Consider the following 20,643-nt stretch of genomic DNA (forward strand, 5'->3'; position numbering starts at 1 on the left):
TAGGGATAAAGTTGCTATAAACATCCATGTGCAGGTTTTCGTGTGGACATCAGTTTTCAACTGCTTTGGGTAAATATCAAGGAGTGCAATTGCTTGATTGCATGGTAAGAATATTTCCAGTTTTATAAGAAACTCCAAGCCGTCTTCCAAATTGGATGTATCATTTTGCATTCCCGTCAGAAATGTATGAGAATTCCCATTGCTCCACATCCTTGGCAGTGTTTGGTGTTGTCAGTGTTCCAAATTTTGGCTTTTCTAATAGGTAGTGGTGTCTCATTCTTATTTTAATTTGCATTTCCCTGATGACATATAATGTGGAGCTGTTCAATTTTTTTCAGACATACCTTATAACATATTATAATTAACCATTATAATAATTAAAAAATTCATACCACATATGGATTTGATATGTGGATGTGGTTACAGAGTGAAGAATATCAGCATATTTGTATTCTTTTTTTTGTCTATTAAGTGTGCAATAGCACTATGTCTTTATTTTTTTGTAAAGTTATTTCTTTTTTAATATATTTTATTGATTATGCTATTACGGTTGTCCCATTTTTAATCAACAGTTTGATGAATTATACCTTCTAGGAAATATTAGTCTTTCTTTTCTGGGACAGACTTGGTCTTTTATCATACCTTGCTGGTCTGAAAACTTGCTTCAAAAACTTATTCAATTTAACCCTTTCGAGTGTATCATTTGTCTTCTCTAGAACCCTGATTGGCAGGCCTGGCATCACTAAAACGAATGTCTCTGAACCTGCCTTCCAGTCCCTCACTGCTCCTACCTTGCTCTTAGAAGTAGGAGGTATTGGTAGTTCAGAGTTTATAGCATCCAGGGGTTTGTTTGGAATCATGGGAAGTAAAGATTAAATTTGATTTAAAAAATGGTCAAAGTAACACGATTGAATCTGCTTTCTAGATATTTCTGAAAGTGAAAGAAATAGGTAATATTCTCAATCTATACTACAACCCTTGTCATTTAGCAATGAAATGATTCTAGAAAATTTAGTTTCTGAAAATTTCTCATTCATTGCACCACAAGTACTGTTGTAAGTAGAAACTGTGAGTTACTCTACTTTTTCACGGAATAAAAAATTTGAAGACAAGGGTCCCGAGAGGCTTCACCATCTTTGTAAAGCAGACTAGAAAGTTCACCCTCATGCCAGACCCCTCTGTGCCATGCTGTGGAGGTTCAAGTGATGATGAGGCATTTTGCTCTCATGGCTTCACTGGGAAAAAGCAAATGTAACCAAGATGCCACTTGGGACTGCCTTGACCCTTAGAGAGTGGGTCAAAGTCTCAATTTCAAAACCTGGAATGTCCAGTGGCCTCCCAATGACCTCTACAAATATCTGACAAACATCTAGTGGATCTTTTGTTTTCATTCCAGAGTCCATGCTGGCCAGTTAGGTTTAGCATCCTGCACAGACTTAACACAAAACTTTTCTCCATTTCTGCTCCTGCAGGAAACCCAACACATCAAACCCACTATGGTCTGCGGACTGAATGAAGAATTCTGGGATCATTGTGAAAGAATCACACTGAAAAACATCCTACCACTTCCTCCATGACTACCCTCCTTTCCCTTCTTGTCTCTCCCCACATTCTTTTCCATGCTCTCCCCCTTCCTACTGCTGTCTCTCCCTCCTGCATGTGGTCCCTTCTATCAGTACTGGTTCACCTACGACCACATCTCTGCCTTCTGTGAGGGTACCTGTAATCCAAATTGTCACACCCACTGCCTTTTTTCAAAGAAAATTCTAGTGAATACATTTTTTTCTCAGCTTTGATGCAAAAACAATTTTTGTAAATACGGTTACTGGGAAAATGCCCAATTAATTTGTTAGAGAAACCTGATGGTCTGCTACAAAGACAACATGTCCTTAAGAAGCAAATACCTAGAGAATAAGGCTTAATAAAAGTGGCATTCGAATCTCCCAACGATCAAAAGAGGTTTAGACCTTTAGGATATAAGGTATTTCCAAATATTTTGGGGTGGTCAGAAATCTGTAATTTAATAAATTAGAATTTATTCTAAGGGGTTTTGCCTCTTAGAATAAACCAGGAACAGCAAAGCTGGTACCATAAGAATTTGTCCTGATGTGTCAGGATCATTTTTCAGATGTACTGGTCATCCCTATCATTGGTTGAATTCTGTAGCATAGGACTGAGATGAAAATTTGTGTATTCAGATTTATTAAGGAAGTTCTCCTGGAAAACAAGGAAAGAAAAGAGACCAAGTGAATGCTTTTAAACCAAGTCCCATAGAGAGTAGCTCCATTGTAATCCCACGAGATTAGATTGCGAGTTACATTCCATTCTGTGAAAAAGGGTTTCCCTGGTCAACTGCCAGGCACTTCTGCCTTTGGAGCTAAGTGGCTTGACTTGCGGGCAGTCGAAGTGGCTTTATCAGGGCCAACTCTGGCAAGCATAAGTACTCCTGAGCCGGGGGAAGGGCACTGTGGTAATTTTAAGACATCTGCACAAGTTCTCGAACACTCTTCCCACAAAAGGGAGCCTAATTCTCCTTCCCTTAAATGTAGGCTTGCCCTAGTGACTCACTTCTAATGAGTAGAAGGCAGCAGAAGTGACACTCTGTGACTTCCAAGGCTAAGTTCAAAACATTGTTACAGCAACCTGATTCTGACTCCTTATCTTGCCCTGAGAACTCAGGTACTACATAATGAGGAAGCCCAGGCATGTGGAGATGCCTGGCTAACAGCCCCAGCCAAGGTCTAAGCCCACAGTCAGCATCGACCACAGACATGTGAAAAGGTAAAGTTCCAAAGATTCCATCCCTCAGCCTTCTGGCTGATGTCCAGAATCCATGGGTAGAGAGCATTCTGTCCTGCCCTGCCTGATCCAAATTCATGATCTGCAGAATCCATGAGCATAATAAATGGTTGTTTTCTGCCTCTGAACTGTGGGGTGCTTTGTTACACAGCCATAGGATCTGGAACAGGCATAGAAAATGTAAACATTTCTTTCAGAGGTTTTGCAAGAAATATGGGCGGAGTACTTAAGTCTGTGACAGTCCCTAACGAAGGTTTTTGATGAAGGAACTGTGAATAACCTTTCTGTCTCTGATAATTGGGTAGATTCACAGCACAGTGTGATTTAGTGGAAAGGATACTCACCATGGAGTCACAAGACCTGGGTTCAAATTCTAGCTTGGACACAAGTCCCTGAATATTTTAGAATCAAAGTTTTCTTATTAGTAATTTAGAGGTAATTATACCTATGTGACAGGTTGTTTCTGTGGACTGAAGAAGATAAAATATATAAATGTACCTGAGACACAGACAATGTATATATAGATCTCAGTGAGGAGTCTACTTTCTTTATCAAGAGCCCAGTTCATACAGACCAGTGCTAGTTTGCCCAGTTCCTGCCCAGGTGAAGAGTTCTTGTTGGTAATAGAGGCTCAGTCTTTTTCTTTGACTTAGGGCTTTTTCTGTGTTAGAAACCATTTTTTCCATGCTATTAATGATCTCAGAGGCACATGAACTTGCATGAACTTAGTTTTCCAATACTAAATAGGTGGTCTGTGTCATTAATGTTTTAAAGAAGATTTACAGTTCTACTTTAGGATGCCATTATAATTAAATAATGTGGCATTCTCCATTATAGAAACCATCTTGACTTGACTGTTGGAAGCATTGTCAAAACCGTATTTGGTAAACCAGGAATGAAATGCATCCTTATTAAGTTATTTGACAATTTTGAAGTTTGCATTTGGAACCACTCACAGAGTTCTTTCTAAGCTATTAATTTCACACAAGGCAAGGAAGGCATGTCTAGACAAATGTTCCTTAAAGGAAGTATTTTAAAATAAAGCCTTTTTTTTGAAACGGCTATATCCACTTGTGCCCAAACATTTCACTTTGAACTCACTGCAATCTTTGCTTTCTTGAAAGCAAGCTAATGTTCTGCAAATTAACCAGACTTCAGAGAGTTCTGATCCTTACAACAACAGATTTTCAAGGGTGTGAAAAAAAAGAGTTTTGTCAACAGAAAGACTTTTGACACAATACTTTTATGAAGACCTTTCTTTTTAACTTAATGGGATTTATGGGCCCATAGACATACAGATAATTGGAAGACCATGTTCTGGTGTTAAGAAGAGTCTAATATGAATATATTAAAATATCAAAATAAGAGCCTTTGTGATTTGTAGTGGAACATCATTTGGTTATTGTTAAAATGACCTGCCAAGACCACAGAATTTAAAAATTTTATTTGACTTCCACACATTGCTGACTTTCTCAATGAGCTATGTTTGGCCATATCAAATATGATTTAAAAATTGTTGATAACACAAAGTAATTAATTCAGTTGCGTTTAAGATAGTTGTGAAGTCGATGTCTGACTAATTTTTCTCACCTGTGAAGGGCTTTCTAGGCAAAAGCAGTGGAGTCAGATTCAGGGCTACATCCTGTCTAAGTATTTCTGTCTTCCCCAGCATTTTCTCTAGAGGAGAAGGAAGCCTCTCCTGGGAGAAGTGCCTGAATAAATTACTTCCACACAAATCGACATGTCACAGGCCAAAAGGTGACCCAAGAAGATGCCCTACTGCTGCCATCCCACAGATGAGATGAATGACAGCCACATTTAAGAATTTTGGAGCCAAGAAAAATTATGACTTTCTTATAACTCTGCTAATTCATTCATTCATTGATACAACAAATATTTACTGAGTGCCTACTGTGAGCCAGGGACAATTCTAAGCACTGAAAATTAACAGTGAACAAAATAGATAAAGATCCCTGCCTCGATGAAGCACACATTATAGGATGGGGAGGCAGATGGTAAGCAAACAAAACACATGTAATATGCCTGGGGGTGTTATGTGGCATTGAGAAACAAGGGACAGGAACGTGAGAGTGGACAGTAGGAGTTACTATTTGACATGGGTGGTCTGGGAAAGCATCACCTGTAATGTAACATTTGAGCAAAGACCTGGAGAAGATGAGGAAACAAGGCATTCAGATCTTGGGGAAGAGCAATCCAAGTATAGAAAGCATTACAAGAAACACATCTGAGGTGAGTTGGCTTGAATACAAAGAATGTTAAAAATACCAGCGTGGCTGGAGCAGAGGGACCAAGGGGAGAACAGTAGGAGTGGAGTTCACAGAGGTGGAGGGCTAGACCTTATGCAGTGAGTGCAAGAATTAAGGGACTCTTTGCAGAGAAAGAAAACAAAATTTTAGGAATAAAATTGATGGAAATGCCTCCATTTAGGATGTGGAAACAGATAAGGAGGTAGTAAAATATATTGTAAAAGGATGGCATTGCTCATAGCAATGTTTTTATTGGATACATCTTCCCAGGCAAGGGAAACAAAAGAAAAAATAAACAAATGGGACTACATCAAACTAAAAAAATTTTGTACAGCAAAGGAAATCATCAACAAAATAAAAAGACAACCCACAGAATGGGAGAACATATTCACTTATACATCTGATAAGGGGTTAATATCCAAAATTTATAAAGTACTTACAAAACTCAATACCAAAAAAACAACCTGATTTAAAAAAATGCCTTGGCTGGTATAGCTCAGTGGATTGAGTGCAGGCCTGCGAACCAAAGGGTTGCCAGTTTGATTCCCAGTCAGGGAATAGGGCACAAGGGTTGCAGGCTAGGTCCTCATTAGGGCACATGGGAGGCAACCACACATTGATGTTTCTCTCCCTGTCTTTCTCCTCCCTTCCACTCTCTGTGAAAATAAATAAATAAAATCTTTTAAAAAAATGGGTAAAGGACCTGAATGGACACTTCTCCAAAGAGGACAGATGCTCAATGTCACTAATCATCAGAAAAATGCAAAGTAAAACCACAATGAAATACCATCTCATACCTGCCAGAATGGTTATCATCAATGAATCAGGAAACAACAAGTACTGGCGAGGATATGGAACCCTTTTGCACTATTGGTGGAAATGCAGATTGGTGCAGCCACTGTGGAAAGCAGTATGGAGATACTGCAAAAAATTAAAAAAGGAACTGCTGTATGGCCCAGTGATCCTATTTCTGGGAATATATCTGAAGGAACCCAAAACACTAATTCAAAAGAACATAAGCACCCTTATGTTCATTGCAGCGTTATTTACAATCACCAAGATATGGAAGCAGCCCAAGTGTCCATCAGTAGGTGAGTGAATAAAACAACAATTGGACATTTACACAAGGAATACTACTAGGCTGTAAAAAAAATAATGAAAATTTTACCCTTTGTGACAGTATGGATGGACATGGACTTGGAGAACATTATGTTAAGTGAAATGAGCCAGTCAGAGAAAGACAAATACCATACGATTTTACTCATACGTGGGATCTAACGAACAAACTGAACTAACAAGGAAAATGTGGACAGATCCATAGATGGAGAGCAGGATGACAGCTAGTGGAGGGAGGATGTTAGTGGGTGGAAGGATTGAGCAAAAAGGAAAAAAGGATTCAAGGACATGGACAACAGTGTGGTGATTGCTGGGGGGGGGGTATAAAAGGACTAAATGGTAATGGAAAAGATACAATAAAGATTTTTTTTAAAAGGGTGACAAGGGGATCCCAGGAGAGAGCAGTGCCACAAAGCCTTGGAAAGAGAAACTAGTAAAAGAAGGGCTGCTCAACAGTGTCAGCCGAGTGTCATCTGTTTCATACTCTGCATGAAAACAAGGATTGAAGAAAAGCCTTTCAATGTACTAATTAGGTTACAGGAGATCTCTGAGAGGACAGTTTCCCCTGAGTGATGGGAGTGGAGGTCAAGTTGCAAAGTGAGAAGAGTGAGTGGTGGAGAAATAAGTAGCACACACAGCCTCCTCCTCCCCCTCCCCCTCCCTCTCTCCTCCTCTTCCTCCTATCCCTTCTCCTGCCCCTCCTCTCTTTCTTCTTCCCCTTCTCCTCCTCCTCCCCCTCTTCCTCCTCCTCCTCTTCCTCCTATAAATTTGGTCACACATGCAAAAAGGGAGATAGGACAATGTTTTGAAACCACAGAAAGTATTTGTAAAAAAAGCTATTGGCTTCCTTTTTGTGAATACATGGCCAATGAAGCGCTGTAGAATTCAACATCAACCCAACACTCATAATCTGTTTCCACCAGGAAACACACAGTAGCCTGCAGCGACTCCTGCCAAAGACATAATGGAATGAGATACAATCTCTCCTTTAGTTGGTTCTAAAGATACAGTTAGTTTTTGTTAGGGTTCTTTATCCATCCCCCCCATCCCCCATCATGCTACTCCGACAGGAACATTCAGTTATTCCAGCTCATGTTGGCACACTAAAGATGGTAGGAGAAGTGTTTCTAAGCAGGTACTATCAAAACACATCAATGATAATGGATTCTGGTGAAAGGGATTAATCAAGTCTTTCAGGTTTCATTCTACAGTGGTTATAAAGACATTTTCTAGGGCTTTTTTTTCCTTCAAATTTTATAATTGCTTAAAAAAAGTTGGCAGATGTATGCTAAGTTAACTGGCAGGCACTCTCATTTTGTGCTTTCTTCGATTCCTAGGGCAGTACTGACATTCAATAAATGTTACATATTAATATTAATACTTTCCGTGTTGCCTTCATTAAATTTTTATACCTTAATTAAATGATTACACTGGAAACAAACCAGGTGATTGGATTATTATAAAATATCTCACCCTCAAAAGTCAAAGATCAACATTTAAAATCCAATGCATGCTCTTCATAATTGACCAAAGAAAGCACATTTCTGGCGTTACACATAAGGTGTGATTTCCTTTTCTCCTCTTAAACTAGGGAACAAGATGAACACCCAGTGATTTTTTTGGCAGGATGGCCTTCCCAGGATGTGTTAGAATATCTTTGGGTCAGCCACATTTTACCTTCACGGAAACAGTAAGAAGCTAAGCTTGAAACCCCCACCAGAGAAAAAACATTACAGTAGAAAATAGGATCTGGCTGACAGTTCTCTCAGGCACTGCCCCATCATAACCTAGATCACAGAGCAGAAAAAGGTGATATTAATGTCAAATAGATCGATCATGGTAGTAAAGTTCTTGGTAGGGAATGCTGATTATGGAAGGAGTCCAGTGAAACTTCTTAGTAGAAGCATCTGTTTAGAGAAAGGGGACCCCCTGCATTCCAAGTCATCTAAATCAATGCTACATGTGAGGAAAGGTAAGGGTGAAGAAAGGAAATAGTTTACAAAATATACACTATAAAATTTAGAGGAACACCCAGGGCCAATCTTAAATCACCAACCATTAAAAACATTCTAATTAAGTTTTCCAACTCTTAGAGAAAATGTTTTTATTGGCTTGCATTGTGGCTCATCAATTATAGCATTAATTGTGTTTTATTTTCAAAAACTGTGGTTTTCAAAGGGTACCTGTATTATAATGTTAAGTTGAGTACTTTTAACTTAAATTCACTTGGTTAGAATGACACTCTGAAATGCAGATTCTCCCCATCACGTGGGGATGAAACCAAATCTCATGCAACAGAATTTTATTATAAAACATCTTCCATTTTCCCTATAAGTGGATCAATGATTCACCAATTGGTTGACAACAGCAAGTTAGAAGTACACCAAAACAGAGAAGGTGTATCTATTTCAAACTTTCAAGTTAAAGAAGGTGGAAAGCTAGGAGAAATTTGTTATGAGAATGCAAACCCCTTGCACATCAGAGATGTCTGGCCGGTCACCGTTGTGATGGAGAAGGAAGGGGTATTCACAGAGGTACTGAGGTACTGGGGTTGAGGTGTGGATTAGTTGTTTTCTTTTTTCCTTCAACAGACTCTTGCTTCTTCTTTCCTCAGCCACGATATATGCCAGTAACTCTTGATTGAAGAACAATTCTGGACTTCTAGTACATTCAAGTTCTAAGTATTGATTGATATCTGTGATAGATGGAAGCTTCAGATTGCTTTCTTCTGTTCTCAGTATGCCCTACTTCATGTAATACCTCAAAATTAACAATATTTGAGGATAATCTGTGTTACCTTTCAGATTGAAAGGATTTTTTTTTTGTTTAAATTAGCTTTAAGATTCAGGATTACCTTTGTCTTCTCAAAAATTAAGTTAGTGTGATTAGAAGATGCTCATGTATACTCAGGGTTGATACTGAGTAAGATCTGGATCTCTTTGGGAATGGGTGAAATACCTTCAGCACAATCTCTGTACCCAGTCACATTACTCCGTTAAGCAGAACTTTAAGAAAATAAATAAACTATATGTGTATGTGTACATATATATGTATACATGTACACACACACACACACACACACATGAAGAAAGCTAGTCCGTCCCTCTATTGGAAACCAGCAGGTTTTAAGGGAAGAAGAAAGTGGTTGTCTACCTACCACTAATAATTGGCTTCTGCTCTACTAAGTAGATTTACATGGCTTTTGTCTTTGCGGTTGTTGTAGGAGTTGTGATGGTTAATTAGGCTGTTAAATTTGTTAAGGTTGATTTCCTCTTTAATAGGAGGATAAAATAATTTTAGCCCATTTATAGTCCTCCATCTCAACTAGCCATTTTGTACATAACTATACCTTTATTAGAGAAAGCCAAACACTACAGATGCTGTTGTATTTGACCATTCTTTAAGGTCTTTCCCTAAACTGGTTTAGAGTGCGTCCTGGATTCAGTGTGTGGAGGCTCTAGGTAGGAGGGGAGTCTGGGCCAGTGTAGCTAGCAGTAGAGCCAATTGATAGTTAAAAGGACTATACCCTTTTAAGTAACTAGTTTTCACCCCAGATAATTGTTAAAAATAGTCGGTAAGGCAAAAATAATTAGGGCAGAGATTTCACTGGACGACAATGGTTGCCGTGAGGTCAGAAAGCCACTCTTTCTCAAAGTTGTCTTCTGTAAGTACACTGTGGATTGCAAATGTTCTGATCAATCACTTCTCAAAGGAAACTCCACATATTTAGGTTCCCAATTCCAGACACGCTTTCTTCAGCATCTTCTAAAGTTGATTCTGGTACCAAACCAAAAAAGGTCGTGGGCTCAAATGCACTACTAGGAAGTAATTAGGTGTTGATGGACTGTACCGTCTGCTGGCATTATGGAGGACGAGGGCCTTGGAGCTGAGATCTGAGATCCAAAGTTCAGAATGGCAGACCACCCACAGATCGGTCTTCTGACAACCCTCAGGAAAATGCCTACACAATGAGACCATGAGCCAAGGAATAAACTAAGCTCAGTACAGTTTCCTTTAATAGGAAACCTTTCTCCCTCTCCAAACACATACCCATAATACACACAGGCACACACACAAGCACACGTGTATGAACACACACACCCCATGTGATATACAGTTTACAATTTCTTCAATGACCTGCCTTTAATCGCCTCCCAACTATAACCAAACAAATACAATGCAACCTATTTACAACCTCGGTTTTAGAAAACAGACTGCACACTGCCTCACAGAGAGAGGCTCACCGTGGGAAGAGAAGGGTGCCAGGGTAGGAAAACACTTTCTGTTCTCAAAGTGCTCACAGGTTAGCATGTGCCAGTGAAGACAGCACTTTCCACGCACAGATAAAGAAAATAGGTACAATCCATAGTGGAATCAAGATAATTACTTTAAAGGGAAGTACAAATTATTAAAAAACCTTGCCTCGAAGAGGGGTGGGATAGTTCTCTCTGGCTTTGCTATCCTTAAGAATACCACATACATAATTTAAACCTGAGGCATAGCAAGGCACTTAAAATGCAATCTTATTAAATTAATACATTTATTTTCTATATATAAAATGTCATTCATAAAGTACTTGTATTAGTAGATATTATCATCACTATAATAATACTTCCCATGTATTGAATGTATATGAGACCTTTTATTTCTTATTGGATGATCTTATATTTTTGAGTGAATAAAAGCAATACTGGAAATGGAATGCCCACCAAGGAACAGGCTGATTCCAAAGCCTTTGCTCTTTTCATCACAATGTGCTACTGTTTTTAAATCAGTACACTCAACCTTGACTGCGCATCGGAATTATCAAGGGAGCTGGAAAAAGTGCTGATGCCTAGGGGCTGTGTCCTAAAATTCTGAATTAACTGGCCTGGGGCCCAGCCTGGGCATCAGGGTTATTTAAAGCTCCTTAGGTGATTCTAGTAACGAACTATAGAAATGATCCCTGAAAGTATAGTCTTCCTTAGGTGATTCTAATATGCAGTCAACATGGAGAATAATTGCTCTAAACATGATCTTTTGAGATAAAGTACAGACACTCTTGTTTGCGAGACGAGAGCTTTAACAATTTAAACAAGAAGTGCTGTTTTAATGCAGTGTTTTAGGATGAATTCAGACCATCTGTATATATTTAAACACTTTTAAACATCAGGGCTTTGCAAATGCAAGGAGCAGGTGGTACAGTCAGGAAATTCTTTAATGCTAAAAAGGCAATATCTGAACCAAAGGTGGAGGCGTATTCAGGTGAATTGAAGCAGCATTAACTAAATATAATGACTTTATGTGGCTTCCTGTATGAAAATGTATGTGGTAATTAGGCAGAAGGAGGGCTTTCTGTTGTTTGCTTTAAGAATTTTCTAAATGTTATAAGTAAAGTATTTGTCAGATTTGTAAAGTTCCAGCAAAATTCTGGGGACCCTTCGTTCACACCTGAGTCTGATCTGGAAGTTCCCTGCAGACCTATTCACAGCCCCTTCCTTCTATCCACTGCAGCACGTTTGGATCAAATGTGTGGTAACTTCATACTAGTAACTTTATTGTCCAGCCCACAAAAAAGCCACATGAAAGGAGAGAAATATGAGACCTGTAATGTGGTCACTGCTAACTCAGCCAAAACTAACTCTTTGATATCTTTATGTTCTTAACATCTGCATTTTGCTCAGTCTTCAGTATAGTAGGAGAGGTAATAGAGGAGACAGATGAGAAAAAATGGAGGAAAATAGCTCTCCAAAAACAGTATAATAAATTATTATAATGTATCTTCATTAATCATGCTCAGCTATGGTTTCAATTATTTATTTTTCAGTGAAGGTTTCAGGGTGAGTGAGTGAGACTTTCTTTCAAGCTGCTTTATGATTCTTTAAAAATCTGGGATGGAAAAAATTCTCAGGCCTTAGTCCTGAGATCCTAATTGAAGCCTCATTCCTACTGAAGCCAACAAGAGGAAGTGGCCTAGAGGGACTGCACATTGGAGCCTACAAATCCCTTTTAGTTGGTACAAAGGATCGGGTCATCATCTCTCCTCAATACAGTAAATTGGCTCTATTTTTTTTCTCACATTTTGGAAAGGGCATCAATGCTTAGCAATGCAAACAGCTTAGAGAAACTCTTCCATAGAATTATATTTCAGCGCCAGAAATGTTACCTTCATGGGCATCTTCACCAGAGTCCCTGTATGTGAGTGTGAAGCTGCTTCTTCCAGGGTCAGTGCAAATTATCTCTTTGGTTTTCATGGTTTTGTACCAGACTTCAACTTCTAGTCACAACACGACTTGAATGGTTTGAAAACGAGCCCTGACTCTCATGCCAGCTGAGGGTGGCCTTTTCTGGAAGCCCACAAAAGAAGGAATGTCTGAGATCCTGAAAGTTTCTCTCTGGAGTTTTAAGACAGTCCATATTTCCTCAAAGATAGTGCCAAACTCACCAAACTTTTCATATGTCTGACCCAAATTGTAGACTGTGCACAGGGCCAATCACCAAACCAAACTCATCTGGTTCGAATGTATAATCTCATTTGCAAAACTGGCTGCATCTGGCACAGGGAACAGGAGAGCTGGGAACTGGTATACAGCATGTAGCTGGGAATAGGAACAGGTCTAGCAGGAAAGGAGCTTGAACTTGGCCCAGACCTGCAGAATGGCTAAAGGGAGAGGAGTCAAGCAGTTGCTGGTAAAGCCGATAAGGCTGTCTATTTTCCTCAAGTGTGAGAAAGCTGAACAGACAAATAATAACTAATGCTGTTAACACCCCAAATACTTCACCACTTCTGTGAACTGGAGTTCTGTCTCAAGTGGCTCATACCAAAAATGAAAAAAGATATGGCCATGAGTGTGAAAGCATGGCCTTGGAAATGAGGCTGGGTGTATGTGTCCATGTCCAATCTCTGGGTGGGGGTAACATGCAAAAGGGACATGGTGGTATAGGACAGATGACAGGTCCGACAGTTGAAAACAGTGAGACCCCGGAATTCTCTTTTATCACATCACATCTGGTGACCACATGTTTCCCTCAAACTTTGGGATACCAAAGGGGTAACAACTTGATCTTTGCTTAATGAATCTCAGTGTCTCTAAAATTCACATTCCTCATGACAATGTCCACAGAAGAAAAAAAGAACTCCTGTACCTTGCAACATGCTGCTGCCCAGGTTGACCCCTCCTCTGCCTTCACTTTTTTTCTCATTGTCATCATTTTAGTCAATGACTCAATGCAGAGCAAGATGATTGAATCAGATAGGTAACAAGTAAGGGACAAGGTTTGAAAAATCAAGGACCGGATTGAGGAAGATGGCGGCAACATAGGTGGGAGCGGAGTCCACTTCCCCTCAACGCCAGGGAAATACCTAGCTGATCTGAGGAGCAGAGCGAACAGCCAACAGTATTCCAGCATATACGAAGATCAGAGACCAAAGATAGAGGACACTGAAAGATCTGACGGTAAGAAGAGTGCTGAAGGACAATAAGGTCCACGGGACCCAGGACCGCGCGGTACAAGGGCGGCAGAAGCGCCAGCCCTGGCGCAGGGGCTGCGGCAGGAGTCTTGGGAGAGGGCCAGGCTGCGCTGTGAGCAGCCAGGTGCTTGATTAGACCAGGGGGGCTTGAAAAGGAGGAATTTCTCAAAAAGAAAAAGAAAATAGAGACACTCAGGGGCTAATTAGAGAACTCTCGGTAGTAGCCGAGGCCCCTGGCACCCCTCCCCCTCCACCCCTGGACTGCTACGCTCACCTGAGGTCCGGTCGCGCGCGCGAGCAGATTAGCGAACGGGACCCACACTTGAAACCCAGGAGGGGCGCCCACACCTGAAACCTCCGAGATAATTTGGACCAGAGTCTAGCTGCTCTACCCACAGGCCCAAAACCTCGGAACCGAGTGCCGCGTGATTCAGTCCCAGGGCGGCCCCGCCCGCCCGAGAGACTCAAGCCCAGGGCGGCTGGATCGGGCCCCCAAGCACAGAGCCTGTGGCTCAGCGGGCTGCGCGCGCTCACCAAGCACAGGGCCGGCTGGGTGCCTGTTTTCTAAATACAAAGCTGCTGGCGAGTGTCCTAACCCCAAGGCGGCTGAATCCGCCACCTGCGCGCCAGCGTTCCAAGCTCTGGCGGCTCTATTGGTCCGCCGGCTGCGCGCTCAGGGCACAAAATAACGTCACAGACCCAAAGCGGCTGGATTCCCCTGCTGCGCGCGCACGCGTCACAAGCCAAAGCAGCTGGATTGGCTGATCAACGGACTGATTGACTGCCAGGGACCACACTTACAAAACAGCGAAGAGTGTGACCCAGGAAGAGAGAAAAGTGAAACCAATCCTTCCAAACACCCCCTCCCGTTGCACAGACAGGACACCAGCAGAAATAACCTGACCGGTTTAAAGCCAACAGAAGGTTTTTTTGTTTTTTTTTTTTTTTTTTTTTTTTTTATCCTTTTTCTTTTTTTTTCCTTTCCCCCTGAATTCCTTCTTTCTCTCTCTCTTTTTCTTTTTTTTCATTCCTTCTTCCTCCCATCCTTTACCATTTTTATGTCTTCTTCCTGCCTTCTTTTATCTATTTCTATGTTTTAATTTTTGCTAAAATTCCTTCTTATCTTGCCTCTGATCTTTCTTTAATCCTTCTTCCCTCCTTCCTTCCTTTCCTCCTTTCCTATTTCCTTTTTCCCTCCTTCCCATCTTTCTTTTGGTTTGTTTTGTGTGTGTGTGTGTTTTTGTTTTTTTTTTCTTTTCTTTCGCCCCCCCTTTCTCTTTTTCCCACAGGTGAGACAACAAAACCTGGAGTGCTGAAAAGACTAGAGTTAGACCGTGTTAAACACATAAACGTCAGCTCAAGACCAGTGAGCACAGGAGAGTAAGGAGACAGCACCACCGAATCCCATTGGCATTCTACCATAGAAGTTCATATCATAAATCCAGGGAGTCAGAACAAAGCAATTTAAGACACAGAGGCCAACAAGAAGAACCTCACAAACAATGGGAAGACAAAGAAACAATTCCCAAATGAAAGGAAAGGAGGAAGTCTCAGAAAGAATACTAACCGAAAAAGAGGCAAGTCAACTATCAGATACTGAGTTCAAAGCAATGGTCATCAGGAAACTCACTGAGCTCTCTGAGCTCAAAGAGAACTACCAGAAACTACAAGGAAACTACAATGAACTCACTGCAAACTATATCAACATGAAAAAGGAAATAGAAAATATCAACAAGAGCCAAGCGGAAATGAAGAATACAATTTCTGAATTGAAGAACACAGTAGAAGGAATTAAAAGCAGACTTGATGAAGCAGAGGATCGGATCAGCGAGCTGGAGGATAAAGTAGAAAAAAACACCCAGAAGGAGCAAGAAAAGGAAAAGAGGCTCAGAAAGAATGAAGAGGCAATAAGGGAAATGCAGGATAACATGAAACGTAACAATATCCGTATAATAGGAATACCAGAAGGAGAAGAAGAAGAGCAAGGGATAGAAAACCTGTTTGAAAAAGTAATGATGGAAAATTTCCCTAATCTGAGGAGAGAAAAAGTCACCCAAATCCAGGAAACACAGAGAGTCCCAAGCAAGAGGAACCCAAAGAGACCCACTGCAAGACACATCATAATTAAAATGGCAAATTTCCAAGACAAAGAGAGGATCTTAAAGGCAGCAAGGGAGAAAAAGGAAGTAACATACAAGGGAGCCCCAATAAGGTTAGCAACTGACTTCTCAATGGAAACGCTCCAAGCCAGAAGAGAATGGCAAAAAATATTCCAAGTAATGAGAACCAGAGGCCTCCAACCAAGACTACTTTACCCAGCAAGGCTCTCAATCAAGATAGAAGACCAAATAAAGAGCTTCCCAGACAAAAGAAGTCTAAAAGAATACAGCTCCACCAAACCAGCTCTGCAAGAGATGCTAAAGGGACTGCTTTAAGGAAAGGAAGGAAAAGAGAAAGACAGAGGAACACAGGTAGGAAATAATGGCAATGAATAACTACCTATCGATAATAACCTTAAATGTAAATGGATTAAATGCTCCAATCAAAAGACATAGAACAGCTGAATGGATAAGAAAACATGACCCACACATATGCTGCCTACAAGAAACCCATCTCAGGACAAAAGACTTACACAGACTGAAAGTGAAGGGCTGGAAACAAATTTTCCAAGCAAACGGACAGGAAAAAAAAGCAGGGGTAGCAATACTCATATCAGACAAAATAGACTTCCAAAGAAGGGCCATAAAGAGAGACCCAGAAGGTCACTTCATAATGCTCAAAGGAAGAATCCACCAAGAAGACATAAACATTGTAAATATATATGCACCCAACATAGGAGCACCCAAATACATAAAGAAAATCTTGGAGGATTTCAAGAAAGATATTGACAGCAACACAATTATAGTAGGGGATTTTAACACCCCACTATCAAAAATGGACAGGTCTTCCAAACAAAAGATCAACAAAGATATTGTGTCACTTAACAATACCTTAGAGGAAATGGACTTAACTGATATATACAGAGCTTTTCATCCCAAAGAAGCAAAATACACGTTCTTTTCAAGTGTCCATGGAACTTTTTCAAAGATAGACCACATGATAGGACACAAAGCAAGCCTCAACAAATTCAAGAAAATTGAAATCATATCAAGCATCTTCTCTGACCACAAGGGTCTGAAACTAGAAACCAACGCCAAGGGTAAAAACCCAAAACACTCAAAATCATGGAGACTGAATAGCATGCTATTAAACAATGAATGGGTCAAGAACGAGATTAGGGAAGAAATCAAAAACTTCCTGGAAACAAATGAAAACAAACTCACAACAACCCAAAACCTATGGGACACAGCAAAGGCAGTCCTGAGAGGGAAGTTCATAGCAATACAGGCCTACCTTAAGAAGTTAGAAACAGTTCACACAAACAACCTAACCCTACGCCTACAAGAACTGGAGGAACAACAACAAAGACAGCCCAGAGCAAGCAGAAGGAAGGAAATAACCAAGATCAGAGCAGAACTAAATGACATAGAGACTAAAAGCACAATTGTAAGGATCAATGAATCCAGGAGCTGGTTCTTTGAAAAGATAAACAAAATTGACAAGCCTTTAAGTAGGCTCATCAAAAAGAAAAGAGAGAGGATCCAAATAAACAGAATTAGAAATGAAAGTGGAGAGATTACAACTGATACCACAGAAATACAAAGGATCGTAAGAAATTACTATGAAGACCTGTATGCTAAGAAATTTGAAAACCTAGATGAAATGGACACATTTCTAGAAAAATATAATCTTCCAAAACTGAATGAAGAAGAAGCAGAAAACCTGAACAGACCAATATCAGCAAAGGAAATTGAAGCAGTCATCAAGAAACTCCCATCACACAAAAGCCCTGGACCAGATGGTTTCACAGGAGATTTCTACAAAGCATTTAAGGAAGAACTAACCCCTATCCTTCACAGACTATTCGAAAAAATCCAAACTGATGGAAGACTCCCAAACTCTTTTTATGAAGCCAACATCATCCTAATCCCAAAACCAGATAAAGACACAACGAAGAAAGAAAACTTCAGGCCAATATCGCTGATGAACATAGACGCTAAAATTCTCAACAAAATATTAACAAACCGCATCCAGCAATATATTAAAAAGATCATCCACCATGACCAAGTGGGATTCATCCCAGGGATGCAAGGATGGTACAATATTCGCAAATCAATAAACATAATACATCACATCAACAACAGCAAAGACAAAAATCACATGATCATATCAATAGATGCGGAAAAAGCATTTGATAAGATACAGCACCCATTTCTGATAAAAACACTCAGCAAAGTGGGAATAAAGGGAGCAGTCCTCAACATAATTAAGGCCATATATGAGAGACCTACAGCCAACATCACACTCAATGGACAAAAACTTAGAGCTTTCCCACTAAGATCAGGAACTAGACAAGGATGCCCTCTCTCACCACTCCTATTCAACATAGTATTGGAAGTCCTAGCCACAGCAATCAGACAAGAAAAAGCAATAAAAGGCATCCAAATTGGAAAGGAGGAAATGAAACTGTCACTGTTTGCAGACGACATGATAGTGTACATGGAAAACCCTATAGACTCCACTCAAAAACTACTCGACCTAATAAATGAATTTGGCAAAACAGCTGGATACAGAGTCAATACCCAGAAATCAAAGGCATTCCTGTACACCAGCAACGAAACTGCAGAAACAGAAATCAGGAAAAAAATCCCATTCGATATAGCAACAAGAAAAATAAAGTACCTAGGAATAAACCTAACCAAGGAGGTAAAAGACCTGTACTCAGAAAACTACACAACACTGAAGAAAGAAATTAAGGAAGATACAAACAAATGGAAGCATGTACCATGTTCATGGATTGGAAGAATCAACATTATCAAAATGGCCATACTACCCAAAGCAATTTATAGATTCAATGCAATCCCTATTAGAGTACCCATGACATATTTCACAGATATAGAACAAACATTGCAGAAATTCATATGGAACCATAAACGACCTCGAATAGCTGCAGCAATTTTGAGAAAGAAAAACAAAGCAGGAGGGATCACAATACCTGATATCAAACTGTATTACAAGGCCACTGTAATCAAAACAGCCTGGTACTGGCATAAAAACAGGCACATAGACCAATGGAACAGAATAGAGAGCCCAGAAATAAACTCAAGTCTATACGATCAATTAATATTTGACAAAGGAGGCAGGAGCATAAAATGGAGCAAAAACAGCCTCTTCAACAGATGGTGTTGGGAGATCTGGACAGCTACGTGCAAAAAAATGAAACTCGATCACCAACTTACGCCGTACACGAAAATAAACTCAAGATGGATAAAAGACTTAAATATAAGCCGTAACACCATAAAAGTCCTTGAGGAAAACATTGGCAGGAAAATCTCAGACATTCCACGCAGCAACATCCTCACAGACACATCCCCTAAAGCAAGGGACATAAAGGAAAGAATAAACAAATGGGACCTCATCAAAATAAAAAGCTTCTGCATGGCTAAAGAAAACAGCACCAAATTACAAAGAGTACCAACAGTATGGGAAAACATATTTGCCAACGATACCTCAGACAAGGGCCTGATCTCCAAAATATATAAAGAACTCACTCGACTCCACCCCAGGAAGACAAACAACCCAATTAAAAAATGGGCAAAGGACTTGAACAGACACTTCTCCAAGGAAGACATACAGAGGGCCCAGAGACATATGAAAAGATGCTCAGCATCACTAGCCATCAGAGAGATGCAAATTAAAACCACAATGAGGTATCATCTCACACCAGTCAGAATGGCCAACATAAACAAATCCACAAACAAATGTTGGAGAGGATGTGGAGAAAAGGGAACCCTTGTGCACTGTTGGTGGGAATGCAGACTGGTGAGGCCACTGTGGAAAACAATATGGAATTTCCTCAGAAAACTAAAAATGGAACTGCCCTTTGACCCAGTAATTCCGCTGCTGGGATTATACCCTAAGAACACTGAAACACCAATCCAAAAGAATCTGTGCACCCCAATGTTCATAGCAGCACAATTTACAATAGCCAAGTACTGGAAGCAACCGAAGTGCCCATCAGCAAACGAGTGGATCCAAAAACTATGGTATATTTACACAATGGAATTCTACGCAGCAGAGAGAAAGAAGGAGCTTATACCCTTTGCAACAGCATGGATGAAACTGGAGAGCATTATGCTAAGTGAAATAAGCCAGGAAGTGAGGGACAAGTACCATATGATCTCACCTTTAACTGGAACATAAGCAATAGAAGAAAAAAGCAAACAAATTATAACCAGAGACATTGAAGTTAAGAACAATCTAACAATAGCCAGGGCGGGGGTGGGGGGTGGGGGCGGGGATAGTGGGAAGAGGGTATTACAGGAACTACTATAAAGGACACATGGACAAAACCAAGGGGGAGGGTGGAGAGGGGGGAGGGAGGTGGGTTCACCTGGGGTGGGGTAGAGGGATGGGGAGAAAAGGCATACAACTGTAATTGCATAACAATAAAAAAAATTAAAAAAAAAAAAAAAAAAAATCAAGGACCATCAGCCATGAAGGCAGAAAGTCATACATCAATGGAAAATGTTAACATAAGAAAGGGTCAGAATTAATAAGCAAAAATATCTTTTAAAGTTGGTATAGACCACAATCATACTTAAGTCAAATTAGGAAATCAATAAATTGTCATAGCAGATGTGAGAACAAATAAGAATGACAATATTCCTGATGAATGATGTGAAGGACAATAAAAGCCTTCATTCAAGAAATATTGTTGAGACTGTGGTTCCTACCTTTGAGGCATTATAAATTAGTTGTATTGTTGAGATAAATAAAAGTAACAACTTCACCAATAATAAAGAAAACCAGCAATACAAGCAAGAAAAGAGATACTGAACACAACAAACTATACTAGGTACTAAAAACAAGTGGGAAAAAGAGATTATTGCTGGGATGGTCAGGGAAATT

The 20,643-nt window shown here is 40.1% G+C and overlaps 1 long non-coding RNA gene and 1 pseudogene across 4 annotated transcripts in view; both read right to left on the reverse strand.

Moving 5' to 3' along the window:
* Window positions 1-20,643, reverse strand: part of LOC139440383 (uncharacterized) — a 238,925-nt gene that overhangs the window by 108,256 nt on the left and 110,026 nt on the right. The window lies entirely within an intron of this gene.
* On the reverse strand, window positions 11,058-11,143 carry LOC112321212 (small nucleolar RNA U3; annotated as a pseudogene).

The sequence above is a fragment of the Desmodus rotundus genome, chromosome 1, assembly GCF_022682495.2.
Source record: "Desmodus rotundus isolate HL8 chromosome 1, HLdesRot8A.1, whole genome shotgun sequence".
Lineage (NCBI taxonomy): Eukaryota > Metazoa > Chordata > Mammalia > Chiroptera > Phyllostomidae > Desmodus > Desmodus rotundus.